A 17,225-nucleotide genomic window follows, 5' to 3' on the forward strand; every position below is an offset into this window, starting at 1 on the left:
TACAGATTCATGCCTTCATGACAATTTATTTGAAGATTGGTGGCAACAGTCCTCCAGTGACTTGTTGCTGTGTGTGATTTGGGTTGTGGTTGATTGCTATTACAACTTAAGTTTTCTTAGCAAAAGGAGTGAGTAATTTGATTTCCTTTCCGTGATGACTTTAACGAAGTCATGCGGTAATGAATTGAGTGATTTTGTGTGGCCGATTTGTGCATGGATTTACTTGTAACAACTCTCGGATACGTGTGTCTTGGTATTGTTTACAGCCGAAAGGAACGTCAAAGTTAGCTGGACAGGGCGGAAAGCCTAATTACTCGGGAGTGCTATGATCGCTTTGCAGATGCTCATGGTAAGTTGCAGATTGTGTTCTTTTCGGGGATTTTTAAGTCCGTGTGCTGGTATTTACACCCAAGCGTACGAACTGAATCTGGAACTCTGATAAAAATTTTGAACTTTTTTCCCTTTCCATTGTTGCATATCTCCTTAAATTTGTGGTATTTACCTATGGTACTTGATATCTTTTGGTTTTTTAGGAAATAAGACATTGCAATAATTGTAACTTCTGTTAAATTCGTGCTGTTCAACTCGCTCTTTTCTAGAGATTCAGCCTATTTAAAATACAAATCAAGCGCTAGTTGCCGTAGATCTTCATATCTCGCATTTATTGTCATAGCTGATATGCTGATCTCTGTATTCACAGTATTTTTCAACGATTTTCTTGTGATTTTACCTTTTTTCAAGCAAATAGTTGGAATAATGATAGAAAATCATTTTTGTTCTAGCACCACCACCATCAGTTGTAACTAGAATGATTAGACTCATCCTTTATGTGTATTTTTTAAAAACGTTTTCTTTGATCTCAACATTTTATAGAGGAATGATAGGAAGCCTACTCATAATATCTAGTTTTGCCATCAAGTTACAGCTCAGAAAAAAAGGTTTTTAAATAAAATGTCACAATCAGAATTATTTTCTGGAATGAGAGTAGATTTAGGTTTGGTTCGTAACAATTCTCATAGTGTGGGCACATAAACACATTGACATCTAGCTTTTCTATTTTATGTACCAAACTATTTTGACTGACTTCAGTTTGAAATAACACAAATTAGTTGCTTTGTTGACTGTTAAGGTAACTGTTGTTGTTAAAAAGTATCTTAAAATGTCACAGGTCACAGCTTTTCTGGAAGAAAAGATTGATAAGGAACAGAACAATCATAATTTACTTATTATTTTTTTCAAGGATTTCATCTTTAACTTGGTTATGGGTAATTTGGGACTATTTATGGTATGCACTCAACAAAAAAGATTATGAACTTTAAAAGTGGATCTTTTATATAAATCAGACAAACGCAAGCTATTGTTGTTCTTAATGCTGGTTATGAAGGTAACACAAATAATACAGCACCAAAAACTCTTTTCTTTTCCAGAAACTCCTCACGAAAAGTATTATATAGCAAACAATCTCCTCTCCACACACTGTAAAAAAGTTTAAATGTGTGGCTGTGCCACAGTAAGCTGTACAAGTAGTCATAGCAAGACAAAAATATAAAGTATTTGCACACTTAATAACTAAAAACTTTCTGCAAGTATGAGAAACAATGTACAGTGGCATAGGCGGTTGGTGCACTAAGAAAGTGGTGATTCAAAATAAGAATGTGGGGTTTGGGGGCTTGGCCAACGAAGCAGTTTTTTTTAAAGTCTATATTAAAGGCTTTTAACATTACTGTTTCAATAGCCTCCAAGAAAGGTAAAATTTGGCCTCAAAAATCGGGATGGATGGCCTCCATAGACTTTTCCTTCCAATTTAAAGTTTTATTTTTATGGAATAAGATGAGAAAGTCCATTTATTTGGAATTTAGTTTTTACCTTCGAGAAATAAATCAGTCCACTCTATAAAAAATCATTTTCCAATCAATCATTAATTTTTAATGCTGAAAAGTGAGGGGGACAAGGCCTCTTTACTTTGAAAGTGCGGGGCAGTTATCTCTCCCCCCCAGGGGGAAGAAGGGATACCTGTTGGCCCAAGCCTGACAGGGGCATAATATTTTTTGAACTAGTTGTGAGATACACCTAGGGGTGTGTAAACAATATGGAGGGGGTCCGGAAAATTCATTTGTGACGGGTCCCAAAATTTCTATGCATGCCGCTCCCCCCCCCCCCCCCACCATACGAGCCGCCTATGTGCAGTGGGTAAATAAAATGTTTAGCACTAGAACCGCCGAGCGGGTCATTTTGACCCCAGATTAAGAAGCAAGAAAAATGCACAAGCGCTTAACTTAGCTAGCTAAAACATTTTATTTAAAAACTTTCTAAGCAATTACATGAAGTAGTTTACATAAATTGAGAGAAATTGACTTATTTTTTTAAATATCAAGGTTTTGATATTTATTATTCTTGAGTATTATTATATCTCTCTTCAACAAAATAGGACAAAACTTTCCCACTTTCAAAGAAAAAATATAATATCTCTTTTAAACAAATTTAGATGTTTATAAAGAATTAAAAATTAAAACTTTTTTCATTTACTTACTAGTTCTTGAGAGTAAAAAATCTGATTTACTGAATGCATCGCGCACAAAATTTAGTAAATAGTTTTGTACATTTCCCGCAAATGGGTTTTCTACATTTCGAGCAGTTATCTGTAGTTTTGTTCTCACATTTCACACTGTGTGACATCTGACTCGCTAATGCTTAGCTTGTGCTTCATTCATTTCATATTCATTGGCTGCTTCACACTTTCTTTTTGCAGCCTTTTTTTGTCGGGAGAGAACAAACTTTTCTCTCAATTCTTCAACTAACTCTTGAATGAATTTTCGTTGACTTATAGATTGTCCACTAATAGCTTTATACAAAACCCAAGCATTGATTGCAGCAAGATCCAAAATATTACAAAAAACCTGCACTGGCCACCTACGTGTAGCAGACTTGACTGTATATTTCCTTGCCATCTAGTCAATCACGTCCACACCGTATTTAGTTGCATTGTAGAAAGCGATTGAATCAGGCAATTTTTTTGGGTGATCTAAAATTTCTACGGTTAGATGGAGACTACTGAGTAACAAAACGTTTTTTTTTGTTTTTTGCCTTGATAAACAGTTAGACTAATGTCTTTATGTGTTAGTACCGTTATGTGGCTTTTGACATTCTCACAGAGACCGGTATTTCTCTTCTAGAACGTTTTACAGTTCCAACCAGACTCATATTTTTGGATTTCAATTTCTCTGCAAGCTTCAGTGTTGTGAAAAAGTTGTCGGTAGTGACATTTCTGCCTTTATTTTCATAAGGACCTATTAATCGCATCACAACATGTTCAGAAAGAAAAGCATCGTTGGATCGACTTTCGTTATTTTTCCCAAGGTATGGGAATCCATTTATCAGATATTTTGAATCAACATCCGCAATCAACCAGAATTTGATTCCAAACTTATCTGGCTTGTTTGGCATGTTTTGGGTGAATTTACATCTAGCTTTTGTAGGAAATAACTATTCATCTACAGTTATATTTGGGCCTGGTGTATAGCTATTCTTGCAATTATCAATGAAACGATTCCAAATATCCGAAATAAGAGCGAATTTGTCTGTCTCTAGACGCTTTGATCTCATTGATTTTATATCAAAATGTAGAAATCTCATTATTTCTCGAAATCGGTTTCTAGGCATTGTATTTTGGAAAAAGGGTGGTCCCCAGTCTTTTGACCACAAGCTATCCAGTTCAAGCCCTTTTGCACAATAAATTCCACGAGCATATAAAATTGCTACAAAAGTATCTATTTTTTCTAATGTTACACTCCACTCTCTATCATGAGTCCGTCAATGAGCTTCATCTTCAGTACATTTCTGTATATGCTTCAAGATCTATTCATCTATAAAAAGCTTCCAAGCACTTAGAGGACTGTTGTCGATAACATTGCATTTAGCATGCGCTGTTGAGCCTCCAACTTCTTTCAAAACATTACATTTTCATTTTCTTCCTCTATCGTTTATTCCTATTTCAGCGACATTCCAAACTGTGTCATCTTTGCCAACTTCATTATTTCCAACTTTGAATGTTGGGTTGTTCGTGTTGGTTCCTTTTCAAAATTTCTTTGCCTATGTTTATCTTTTCTTCGAATGTTTGATTTCCCTTTCACATCGGATAAATCGTCCTTATTGATATAAGAAGGGCCAGCGACTGTTACATCATTTTCACTGTTATCTTCACTTTCATTTTCTGAATCTGAATCCAAAGTTTCTTCACTAGGAGGCAGGTATTCGTCCTCACTATTCAAAATCGAAACTCGTTCATCGTTGTCTTCACCATCTGAATCATTTTCAGACAACTGTTTTAGATATTCTAGCGCTTCACTAACAGTAAGATTTCGGCGTCATGACATATTTTTATACATGTACTAATCACAGCAAAAACGCAACGTTGAAAGCCTTCTAAGTATTACCTGCCACTTTTCTTTGCGATCGAAAGTAAATCGTAACACTTCAAACTAAATACAACTGCATTGATTGAAGACCTTGACCTTGAAGATTCCTTTCTCTGGGGCAGTCGATTCTTGCAACGAGGGTGGGGAAGAAGTACTACTGCTAATTTTCGAAAAATACAGCTGTTTCCCGTCATTTGCGCACTAACGTATCTTACGGGTCAAATTGACCCGGTCGGCGGTTCTAGGTATACATGTTATTTATCAGAAAAATATTTATGTTACGAATTTTTTTATTTCGGTTAGCTATTGTTCAACATGATTTATGAAAAGTCAAAAAGGATTTTTTTCTCCTATTGATGCTTTTCGCGTGGTGATGAGCGAAACATCGTTGGGTCAAAATGACCCGGTTGGCGGTTCTAGTGTTAATAAAGTAATGCTTACAATCAGGCCCGGATCTGTGTACCTGCAGCGGGGGGGGGGGGGGGCATGTCCTTGAGGGCTCAACGGCCTCAAGACATTGAAAAAGAATCGGCAAACTTTGAAGGTAGCCAAATTAAAGATAATTTCACGGCAGACATATCTGCACGTGTATCTATTATCTAGCTACTCAAGTAGGGCTCAAAAAATATTTTGCCCCTTCATATTTCAAGATCAAGAGACAAAGGAAAAAAAACAATGTGCTGAAAATCTAGTGGTGTGAAAGAAGAGAAGTAAACGTAATTATGTTAACTAATAGCACAATTAGGTTATTATAATCCAAGAGCATGATGAATTTTTAAATTCATTGTTAATGCATTAATTGTTCAACTCCAAAGAATGCAATTGCCAAAAATAATGCTTATTCGCTTTTCTTATAAATAATCGCTGTCTTGTGCCAGCTAGGCTGGCAACTTGGAATGTGCTACTTCACTTTTCCAGCTGAATTGTAATTTGGTGTGAAGTCCGACTTCCACAGTACGTCTACATGCCATAAGAACCCGTTTAGGTTTATAATGTAGGCAACTATTTACAACACAACAACAAATTCCCACAAAGAAAAGACAAGGATGGGAAAGAGAAAAAACTTCCATTTCCAAGCCGGATATTCAAACCCAGGACTTCCTCACCGCAGTCACTCCTCTGACCACTAGACAAGGAATTCAAGTATTAGAAATATAGGTTGATAATGGTTAAGTAATTAGTAAGCAAATTAAACATTTCTAGTGTAGCAAATTAAGATTTTTTTTAAAAAAATCATTCTTTGAAAAATGAAATTGTAGCAAACTTTTTAAGTGCGTCAGAAATTTAAAAAAGAAGAAATTAAATTCAATTTTTATGACAATTCATTTTCAGGGTTCCTGCAGGTCCTTAAAAGTGATTTAAAATACTTTATTTCAACCGTGACCTGTTCCAAAAGGCCCTTTAAAGTGCTTTTGATTTAAGATGTAAGAAAACTTAAAAAACAAAAATATTTTAATTTAGCGTCTTAGAGTGCTTTCTCGTATTAAAATTACTTTAAATGTGATAATATTTGTTATTGGGGAAGGTGGAGTACGTTAGGCCCCACCCGTGGCGGATGTTGGTTTTCTTTACAAGGTTCTGTTAAAAAAATTAGTAGAAAAAAAGTTTATCAATTTAACACTTCCAAAAAAATCTGGTGTTGAGAAGTGATTAGTGAGACCTATTCTAGAAAATCGAACGAATCATTAAATTTTTTGATGAGATAAAAAATGTATAAAATAGCGGACCAACATGCCACACCTCACCTTACTATGGTATATACTGCAACTTTTAGTCATTGGGGAAAAAATTGGGTTTGTACCAGTTGCCAAATATTGATGTATTCAGCCTAACTGAATATTTGGTTTTTCTGCTGAATAGGCAGTACACCGAAACCAACTGAATATTCAGAGCATCTCCCTAGTAGAACTAAGCAATGTAGGAATTTCTACATTGTCAACCTAAAGTTGCCATGCATCATACTGTGTGTGTGTGTGTTTTTAAGAGCTTTACTAATAACTGTTTAAATTTTACAAGATATTTTAAAAATTGTAAATTGTCCCAGATACATACAAACAGATTCTTGCACCAGCAAGAAATTGTCAAAAGAGAAAAATAGTGTTGAAATTGAAAGTGTAGATAGCAATAAAATATTACAGACACATGTTTTGGGATTACATTGAACCTATTTCTTCAATGTGAAAAGAGGTGAGCTAATGGGAGCATTCTCATCTTCTTGCCTTTAAAAAGGGGTACCTCGAAACACCAAAGTGTGTGCGTGCAATCTTAGTTCAGGGTTCGTACGCCTCCTGAAAATCCTGAAAAACTCCTGAAATTTAATTTTTTCTTCTAAGAGCCCTTAAAACTCCTGAATTTTTGTTTTAACCTTCTGATTTTTCTCCTCTCCTCCTGAAAATAATTTTTAACAACAATGGCTAATTTTAATTCCATGTCATCTCCATTTAGGCAGCCATATTGAATCGCTGGCAACCAGTAAAAATTCTCCTATTTCTCAAAATTCTCCTAACCAGTAAAATTCTCCTTTGCAGAAAGCACCCAGTGCTTTTCGCAAAGACATGGGGTGTGTTTGAACCGACTAACCTGTTACTCTGTTCAAACCAAACATGCCCATTACGATTACTGATTGTAACTGCCACTAGAGAACGAACCAAGAGCATGTGCTAGTTTTTGTGATAACAGCAACAGCTATTAAGCATATTTTCTATATTGCTAATTAGTAGTGCTATTGCTGTTTTGTAGTATATTTTGTACTGATAACATGCCGATATATCTAATATTTTGTGTATTCCTGTTGTTTTCAAATATTTTGAATCCAATTTTTAATTCTTTTTTTTTTTGGATTGAATAGTGTGAAAAAAAAATTACTGATGTTATAAATTTGATAGCAAAGTAGATTAAATTGTTACTGAAACTAATTTAGCTCGTGTTATTACTCCTGAAAATTTTGCTTTTGAACCCTGAAAACTCCTGAAATTCATTTTGTCTGGAAGAGTATGAACCTTGTTAGTTGTTATTTTGCACTTTAAGCATTCCTTCAATATATTTTTCATAAAGAGCTAAAAATAATTGCATTTCCTGCAAGTTTTGGGTCTTTGTTCGCTTATGATACTTCCACACAGAGACGGTCCAAACTTAAATTTTTTAAAAATATTTTTGGCAGGGAGGAATTTTTTCATTTTTTGAAGGGAGAGACACTCTGAATTTTACTGAATGATAACACAGCAAGTAAAGGTCAACTTGCAAGGGTTCCAGAAATTGAATTTTTCACCCCTTGTAATTAGCATTGAACCAACCATTAGAAAGATAAATATTTACTTACCAGGGTAATTGAGTTATCCGCATGTTGAGTTACTAGAGTTTCACTTTTAATGTACATCAATAAAAATCTTCAAAAGACATTTCACATGTTCTTTGGTTTCAGACCTTTATTTTGTTTATTTTTAGGGAAAAAACAAATTTTTTAAATAGAAAAACTCATGAAAAATTTTAACAAGGTTTCAGATTGTGATAAAAAATGTTAGTTTGATCATTGATTTCCTTAATGCTATTAAATGATATCATTAACGTAAAAAACAGCTCTGTCAATTTTTTTCTTGGTGTTGAAGATGTGTTATAAATATCAAATGCTGAAGTACGTCAGAGCTAGAGAGAGGAAAAACTTTTCTAGAGAATGCAAAGGATGGGATGCGGTGAAAAATTGAAAAGGATTATGTTCATATGGGCTCTATGCGGAATAGGCTTCTACATAGAATGCACTATTAAACAAATAATCGCCGTTTTTGGACTTGCATCTGGCTCTGAGGTACAGATATGTCCATTGTCACTATCCTCCTTTCGCACCAGATGATTCTTCTTCTGAAATTAACTCTGCCACAATGATGTCATTTCAGCCTCTTAGTTGATTTGGGGGGTACTATGCTCCTGTGGTTTTAGGGGGGGGGGCAACTTTTGTCTCTGGTGGCAGAAAACCTTGAAATGGCCTTGTCTGTATTGTATACAGAGGAGAGCAATACAGGGTTTAAATTGCTTGGGAGCTCATTGGAGTCAGTGGCACACATAGGAATTTCTCAAAGGTGGGGTTTAGGATCAAAGATCCACCATTCTCATATCATACTCCAACAGGCATCTAAACATACTCTTTTGATTTTATTGATTGTCAAGAACAAAAAACATTAAAAAAAATTATTGAATAATTACTTAGCATCATCATTCGTATAATAGCCGATGATCGAGTAATGTTCCTGATGTCATCAACAATGAAACTTGCATCGGGACACAATAATTTATTAATATGTTTTGGCAATGTTTAAAATGCAGGGAAAGGCTTTATTGTGACAAGGCTGAACTGGATCCAGTAACTTAACTGCTTTACTGGTGGTGAAATTTTAAGGGAGGGAAGAATTAAAAAAAAAAATGTTGAAGATTAATGCTATCTGCTGGAGTTTAGGGTCAATCCCCAGGAGTTTGGGGATATTTTGAAAGTTAGAATTTCAACCCTAAAAGGCAATTGCTATGTTAAAATGTTCAAATGTAGAAGCAATTTTCACTTGTCATGTCTTAACAGACAATTTTCTAGTTAGTTAATAAAATTAATTTATGAGTAACAAATACTTAATCAAATACCAGAAAGCACAGGAAGGAAGGAATGTATTTACTTTTCTCTCATAGTTGCAGATAAAAACAGCAAAGCAAAATTATAATTCTAGAACAATTTATGTTCACATACAGTTCAAATTTGCTGGGGAAAATAGAGAAGAAACAATTTTTTTTCTTTTTTTTTTATTTATTTAATCTAATTATTGTTAACCTTTGCTGGGAATAATTTAATGTACCACATACGTAGGATTATACTCAATTAAAATACTCAAGAGGCATGGGAGAGGTGCGGACCTCCTGGGCTCTCCCATTGTTTGCGTCACTGACTGGAGTTAAATTTTGTGTACTTCAATACAACTTGGTGTGAAATCAAGAGCAGTTCTGGAGGTAATGTCTGGGAGGGTTAACACATTTTGAAGTTTCATGATTAAAAATTGCTTTATTTCATCGACAAATTCCCGGGGCGGGTTTAAATTTCCAAATTTTAAAATAATTGAAAAAGAAAATTATCTATTGATATTAATGTATTTTGAAATATCGGGGTACACTGGTACAAAAATTTCATTTTCTATACTCCATGCTGCTGATTTTAATGCAGCATTTTTTTTTTTAAATGATAGTCTTATTGCATCACTGGAGCACTCTCTTCAACTACATGGGTTAAAATAAAATTGAAAAACAAAAAAGGTCGCTTATCATAAAAAAAAAGCAATTTTCTACCAAATTTGTTAAAGGCTTGATAAGCCCCATATTGTAATGATGACGAAATCCACAACTTAAGCATTGGTATTGCAAAGGATCTGACAGTGAAATCTTTAGTGATTATCCATTCATGGTGATTAATCCAGAACTGGCATTTTCCAACTTTTATCCCACGATTTCTAGTCCTGCCGTTGCGCACGCGGAACTCAGCGGGTATTTCTTGTTTCCCGTTGCGCTCCTTACGCTACTGCTGAGAACTCTGAGAACTTATGCCGAGATGGTGATTAAGAGGTTAATGGGCAGCCATGACAGATGCAGTGCAAGATTTTCTTTTTTTATTTTGTTCATAATCGTGGTTCTGAGAAGAACTTCTTTCTTTTCTTCGGTTGTATATTAGATGGGCTTTATGTTGCCAAAATTAAGCTTCCGCGTTTATTGGTGCAGGAGGTTTGTATCAAAACGAGCGAAATCCATTGTTTTTCAAAAATGCTTTTCTTTCATAATGGGGTCGTTTTGAAAATTTTAAAAGTATTTTTTTCTGAAAGAGCATGCTTAAGAACATAGGATCTGACCATTTTTTAAATAGTTTGTTTAAGGTTAATATTAAAAAAAAAAAATACTCAAATCGGCGCACTTTCAATATTTATGCTTCTGTCCGATGACATCGCAAATAATGAAATGCCATTCTGTGTTTCCATTCACAGAGCAAAATATTTAATTCGCATCTTTACTCACGTGCATTGGCAACGATAGGGTTGATAGCAAGCGTAGAGCGCAATTTTAATTCGCTTCTTGATTATCATAACATGGAATCGCGGTAGAAAGATGTGGCAAAGTGCATCATTTGTGATGTCATCAAGACCACGCCTTGTTTCAAAAATCGGACATTTAAAAAAATTGAAGTAAAAAGTAACTGTTGGGAAAATAAAAGTATGTTCTGGGTCCATGTTATTTTTTTTTTTTGCTTATTCTATCAATTTCAGTGACAAAAAGTACTACTTTTGACTGAAGGAAACAACCTCATTGGGTTGTTTTTCAATTTTTCAAAAATATTTTCTTTTGAAAGAGCATAGTTTGAAATCATTTTTCTTCTAATTTTCATTTTTTCTTATTTTTTTCTTCTAAATTTCAACTTATTTTCTCTCTTAAGAAAAATAATCTTGAAAGACATACAGTGACTGTTTTCATTTTCGCTGCTGACGTCCCAAGTGAACAAGTCGCTAGGGTTACCAGAACAAGGTTTCAGGACATTGCTAAAATTCGCCAAATGACCTTACAATTCTCGTTCCGGTAATAACTGCTCGCATTGAAAAATCACCAAAAGGCGATATCTTGCTAGAAAGGACAACGACGCGCTCCGATTCAAGATGGCTGTCTTCACTTGTAACGTCACACTATGAAACATTTTGCTTTTGAAATCTGACTGTTGGGGGAATTAAATGTTGGGAAAACAAGCGTATTTCTGAGTCCATGTTTTTTTTTTTTTTTTCATTCTATCAATTTCAGTGACTAAAAGTAGTACTTTTGACTGAAGGAAACACCCCATTCGATACTTTGTTTATACTATCTCGCTATAAAAGGATTTGGAATGAATCTCTTTCCATCTGGTTGAAAACTGCTGCCAAAAATACAATTTATTTCAAAAACAGCTCAATCTATGCTTGTACCATATGGCCTGTGTAAAAACGTTCGAGTAACATCAACAACATTTCTGTTATTAATATTGATTTATTTGCTCTTTAACGTTTTACCACAGAGCATTTACGAATTGAGCTGTTATTCAAAGTAAATCGGATTTTGACAGCAGTTTTCGTTTTAATAGCGCTGGATGCGTTCCGAATCGCTTCGTAGCACGATAGTGTTCACCAAGAAGTATCAAATTGATGAAGGAAAAAAAAAGGAATAAACCCTTGAAAGTTCATCTCCCAACATACAAAAAGTTTTTCGGATTGTTGTTGATCCAGAATGTTACCCCTCCCGTTTTCTCTTTGGAATTTTTAATATTTTTTCAGAACTCACAATCACCGGGGGGGGGGGGGGATAACTTTTGGTTTTAACATAATTGCCAAGTCTAATGCAGTAGTTTATGTGCATGTTAAAGCTGTTTTACCCCCCTCCCCCGAAGGAAAACTACTCCTGCAAGTGCTTAAAATTACTCTTGATCGTGTTACATTTTAAACGAGAGACGTAAATAATGCAGTTTTTTAAATAGTCAAATCTTGAAATCTTGTTATTCGTTCTCTGTTAGGCGTCACGACGCTGTTTTCTACCACGAGCAGAACCAAATGTGTTGTCCTTGAGTCGTAGTAGTTTCTTATGAATCGGCTGTTCAAATAATCCACGAAGTAACATATTCATCAATTCATCACTTTCCTTGACTTACTTCTGAAATGACAATCCCACTCTTCGTTTTCGATGATGGCAACAATCAAGATCCCACTGCAATCTCCGAGGCTCGTAAACAGCAAAAAGAAGCAACTGTTTCCACAAGTTGAAAGAACCCAATGCCCACCTACGACATGCAGCAGACATCGAGTGGGAGTACCATTGGGATCTTGGAAAATAAAAAGAATTCGAGACTTTCGCATCTTGGCGCATTATGGGTTGTCAAAAAAATGTTAAATTAGCTCAACAGCAGCCAAAAAGTTGTTACTTTGAGAGGCTCCCCTCCCCCCTGAATGGATGCAAAATATCTATAATCTAGTGATAAGCGAATAGTCGGTATGTGGTAAGAATCTTTCTGTGGGAATTGTTCACTATTTCTCACTTCATCAAACAATTTAGAAGTGATATATTTCTTTCGTCAATTTTAAGGACATGCAACGTAACTAACTCTCCGACGACTCATTTTATTCTCAAAAAGAACTAAATAGATTTATATCTGTCCTTTGACTATTAATTGAATCATGATCGAAAAAACCTTTATTATGATAAACCAAATACAATGGTTAGTTTCTGTGCTCCAGAGGGAAAAAGAGAAATGATGTATGATTTAAAAATAGTATATTTTGAATTGCTGGGATGGGAATAAATTGAGTTTTGAATTCATTTGGAAATGCAATCCAACATAGAAATAATTCTATTAAGAAATTACACTAAGAATTAATATGTTCTATACCTATTGCAGCAATTTTCAAGCTATTTCAAAAAATAAGTTTTCGCCACTTGAGCAACTTCTATCGTGATAGGTTGTCCTTATGTTACCCATATTTCTCAATTTCAGTAGCTCATTTTCATATGAAGCGAGAGGGAGGTGGGCGGTCACTAGGATGTCTTATTTAAGAATTTAAGTCAATTTGGGACATTGTTACTGCACTTTTTTCGCGAGCCGTAATTTTCTCGAAAATGAAGATATCAGTGATTTCCAGAGCTGAAATTTTCACGTATTTAATGTCAACAGAATCGAAAGTTGAATGTTCCTAAAAGTACCAATATTTCGCCAGGCTTAAAGTTTCGCGATTGCGACGGGATCATGAAATTGATTATAGAGTAATTTTTGCTGTTGACGCAATCAATGAACGTTTGGGTAGAATCTTTCAGCAAATATGATATGTATACTTTTCTCTGTCAACAGCACTGGTAATTTAATAGACTACAGAATTTCATAGTATGACTTTCATTCTACGATTATTTGGCGCATTACTTTTTCTGATGTCGGAGTTGCATTTCTAGAAGTTAGTTTCATTTGAGGCATGGAATACGCTTATGTCGTGATGAAAATTAATAGCCATACTCTGCTAGCAGCTGTTTAGCAGATGCTTTCGTCACGAGTCCCCAGTTGGTGAATCGCATTTGCATACTCAAGGTCGTGACCACATTATTGTGGTCTTGCGTATTGAAATGCAATACCAGTTTGATCGCTGCTAGTGAGAGTGAGATGATTGTGCAACTCTATGGAGAAGTAAGAAAATGCAGTTGATGCTCGACTAATCGAATCTCTGATGTACGAACACTCATGATGTTATGAAGTCTCCATTTTATGAATATTGTTCGTGGTCCTGTAGAGCCGATGCGGATACAGATGGAGGGTCATAGAGGTCATGACCCCCCCCCCTCCCTCAAACTGTTGACAGTATTATTCACCCATCGTTATTGAAAATTGTATGTGATCATAATTTTAACAATTGCATACACAGGGGTGCCCATTCCCCACTAAGAGCAAGGGCGCACCCCCCTAAAAGACAAAGGCACCCCCAAAAAAGAAAAAAAGAAAAATACCCCTCAAAACACCCCCCTAAAAGTTTCAATGGTGCAGTCTGAGCCATGCCGTAGGTGAACACCCCTAGCATACAAGATGGATGGATGTAAACTATCATGCAAATATACTATTATATATTGTGTTCAAATACTTTATGATTGAAATGTAAGTTTGCCTTAAACTTTTTAATTTGTTAATTATTTGTTTAAATACTATATGAAGTATTTCTTCCTTTCATTGCTTCTGAAATTAATTAATCAAGTTAATGCCCTACAAGGCTCCATATTCCTGGTCAATTTGGCGCACTTTATTCACACCCAAACAGTTCCAGGAATTTTTCGTGTCAGAAACTCTTTACTTTTCCGCATGATTCCCCCTAAAATGTTAGTTTATATCCGCCCCTGCCCTCGAGTTCGTAAAATCGAGCATTAACTGTATGTAACGTGGTAACATCCTTTCTTGCGAAAAACTGATATAGAATGAGTAAAATCTAGCGATGCTCAATGCCTTTTTTTTTCCCCTGTCGCACAATATACGTCATAATAATCCTTACGCGCCTTTTAAAATGCAATACTAGATTCGGTAATAAGACAAAACCCAAGGGTTCTAGGGGTCCACCCCCATTATGCCTCTGTTCGACTTGAATATTTTTAGCATGAAACCAACAGTAAATATAGAGAAATCTGAAACGCCAATCGTATTGAGAAATGTATTTTTCTTAACTATTAGACTTGATGAGAACCCCACGTTTCGTAATTAGTCCAGTTACACCTGAGCATTCAGCGTCGCGCTCAAATTACGATTGCCTCTGGAGGCGAGAAGATGATTTGCATATGTGCGCTCGCACGGAAGAGGTCAATAGTCTATTGATCGAGGAAAGCCTCGATTTCTGTGTCTCTCTCCTATCAAGGAGACATGGCTGGCACGGTTCCGATTCAAGCTTTTGCGACTAAAAGAAAGTAAGATTTGAATATGAAATGCCGCAACTGTTTTGAAATTAGTATTGAGACCACTACGGAAGTGTTTTTTTTTTTTTTTTTTTGTTGGTGTGGTTCTTTTTTTTTTTTTGTCTCGAAAAGACACGATTTCCGTTTTAAGCGCAGATACAATGATCTCTCGCTTATACGCGACCTCTGTTATACGCGTTTTTCACTTATGCGCGTTTTTCTCACGGGCCCGGCCAGCGATATAGGAAAACAATGTTAACTCTTGTTCCTTTATACACGAAACCTAAAATGCATTTTTCACTTATGCGCGATAATTTTTTTTTTTCAATTTTAGTTAAATCGCCTAATTCACGCTTTGCTTATCGGAGGATTTGTACCCTTCTTGTTCTTTCACTTGAAATACATTCACACGACGTTATTCCATTGTTCGTTTTCTTCAGAAAACGCGTTTTTTTTTTTTGCACAAGTGTGCAATAGGGGGTTTAATTAGTCTTGTGATTGACTTCGAGAGGGGAGAACAGGTTACATACAAAAAGGTTAACGTCACTAAAAATCGTGCTCAAGCGGTGCGTGTTGACATAGCCTATCGAAAATCTTTTGCATCCTCGTAGACTGTAGCACTGATCATGCGACATTTTTTTAGGTTTTGGAGAAATCGCTTACGTTTCGCATAATAATAAAATTATTTCTTTCTGTAGTTATAACCCCAGAGATTAAGGAAGTTTGTCGTCATGAAATATTTCAAAGGATATTTACTTAGGCTACCTCGCATCGTAGAAAATCACAAACTGTGTTCATGTTATGTAATAACGTTGATCAGTTAGAGAGCACATTAATTGAAATTCTTTGATGCCAGCCTGCAGCATGTCATTTTTTATGCTGACCTGCTGAATGGATTGAATTTGTTTCAGTTATGAATGTTCAACTGCAGTAGGAGTTTCTGTCCTTTTAGTACAGGTTAAGTAAATTTAAATTGTAAGATCGAATATTCAGTAAAGAATATTACTGAAGTCTTATTAGTATCATTGAAAACCGTTGCCAACGGCAACGGTATAAAAGCAGCATATGATTATTTCTTTCGTGGCATAGTCGATCTCGAATATGTAATGAGCGTCCATCAGGTCATTAACAAGGTGTTGCATGTCTGACAGTCTCATTAGTCACTGCATGCAGGACAGCACAAAAAAGTGGTTACACCATACCCTCAGAGAATATACGGCGTCAAAATTCTTGCCACTCGAAGATACATAAAGATTAGACGGGTCAAATTTTGCATGGAAAATGTCATTAAATGAGATTAAAGGATAAAATCTTTCTAGCTTAGCTAGAAAGAGCTACATGGCTATCTGTAATTTGACTTCTAATGACTAATTAATTTTTCCAATCTTTGGTGAAGATGATTGTTTATTGTCGGAAAATCCAGGACTGTAAAGTAGATGGAGTTTTTAATTTTTTTATTCCCCAAATAAAATTATGATACTCGTACAGACAGCCAATTATGATTTCAAAAACGGTACATTTTCGATTGTTGATTAGTTTTTGAAAAGGCAAAATTTTGTAGTGATTGTAAGGATAAATAAGTTATTTCTGTGTCGTTAAACGTTTTTAACTTTAGACGCACCTGTTTTGAAATAGTATTGAGTTGATTAATCTTTTAAAATCATCTCATTATGAGAATTTATTTAACTTGTAGAACATCGTACAGCTATTTTAAATACAATCGGGAAACTTTTAGCATCGAACACACACACAGATATAAGAATTTACCTTTTAAAGTTAAGAATTAAACAAAGAAAAAAAATGTAAAAGTGAGAAGAAAAATATGTTTAGACGAAAAAAGAGATGAGGTAAAATTTTTAATACATTTACTCCTAATTTTTTTCCTTGAGTTTTAACTTTTCGAATGTTGTGTGTATCAAGAATCATACTCTTGCCTTTCTCAACCTTGCCGAAAATTATGCGTGCTAATAACTCTTAGATATTTCGCCATTCGTTAAATATCGAATTAATGATGACTCTGCCAGAATTTTCTCCTGGAGTCGTGGGTGGTCAGTCAATCGTTTGCCATACAAAATAGCTAGGACTTTTTTTCAAGGCGTGAAAATGCTCCTTGATGTACAGTAGACCCTCGTTTTAAGCGGGTTTATTTTACGCGGTTTCGATTATACGCGGTTTAAGATTTGACACCTTTATTTTATTTTACGCGGATGAATTACGCAGATAGAATTTTCCCCTCTTTCAAAATCCAAACTCTTAAAGATTGTTGATTACGCGTAATCAACTGCATTTTGGCATGCTAATAATCGAGCTTGGGCCACTGGAGACATTTTATGCGATTGGTTCTAGAGCTCTTTCCAGAATTAAAGT

The 17,225-nt window shown here is 35.3% G+C and overlaps 1 protein-coding gene across 1 annotated transcript in view; it reads left to right on the plus strand.

Moving 5' to 3' along the window:
* Positions 1-84: 84 nt before the first annotated feature.
* The window catches only part of LOC129227411 (uncharacterized), a 175,237-nt gene continuing 158,096 nt past the window's right edge, over positions 85-17,225 (plus strand). Inside the window, exon 1 of the mRNA XM_054861963.1 lies at positions 85-349. The gene's annotated coding sequence lies outside the window, so the exon portion shown is untranslated. The remainder of the gene's footprint in view (positions 350-17,225) is intronic.

The sequence above is a fragment of the Uloborus diversus genome, chromosome 8, assembly GCF_026930045.1.
Source record: "Uloborus diversus isolate 005 chromosome 8, Udiv.v.3.1, whole genome shotgun sequence".
Taxonomy (NCBI): domain Eukaryota; kingdom Metazoa; phylum Arthropoda; class Arachnida; order Araneae; family Uloboridae; genus Uloborus; species Uloborus diversus.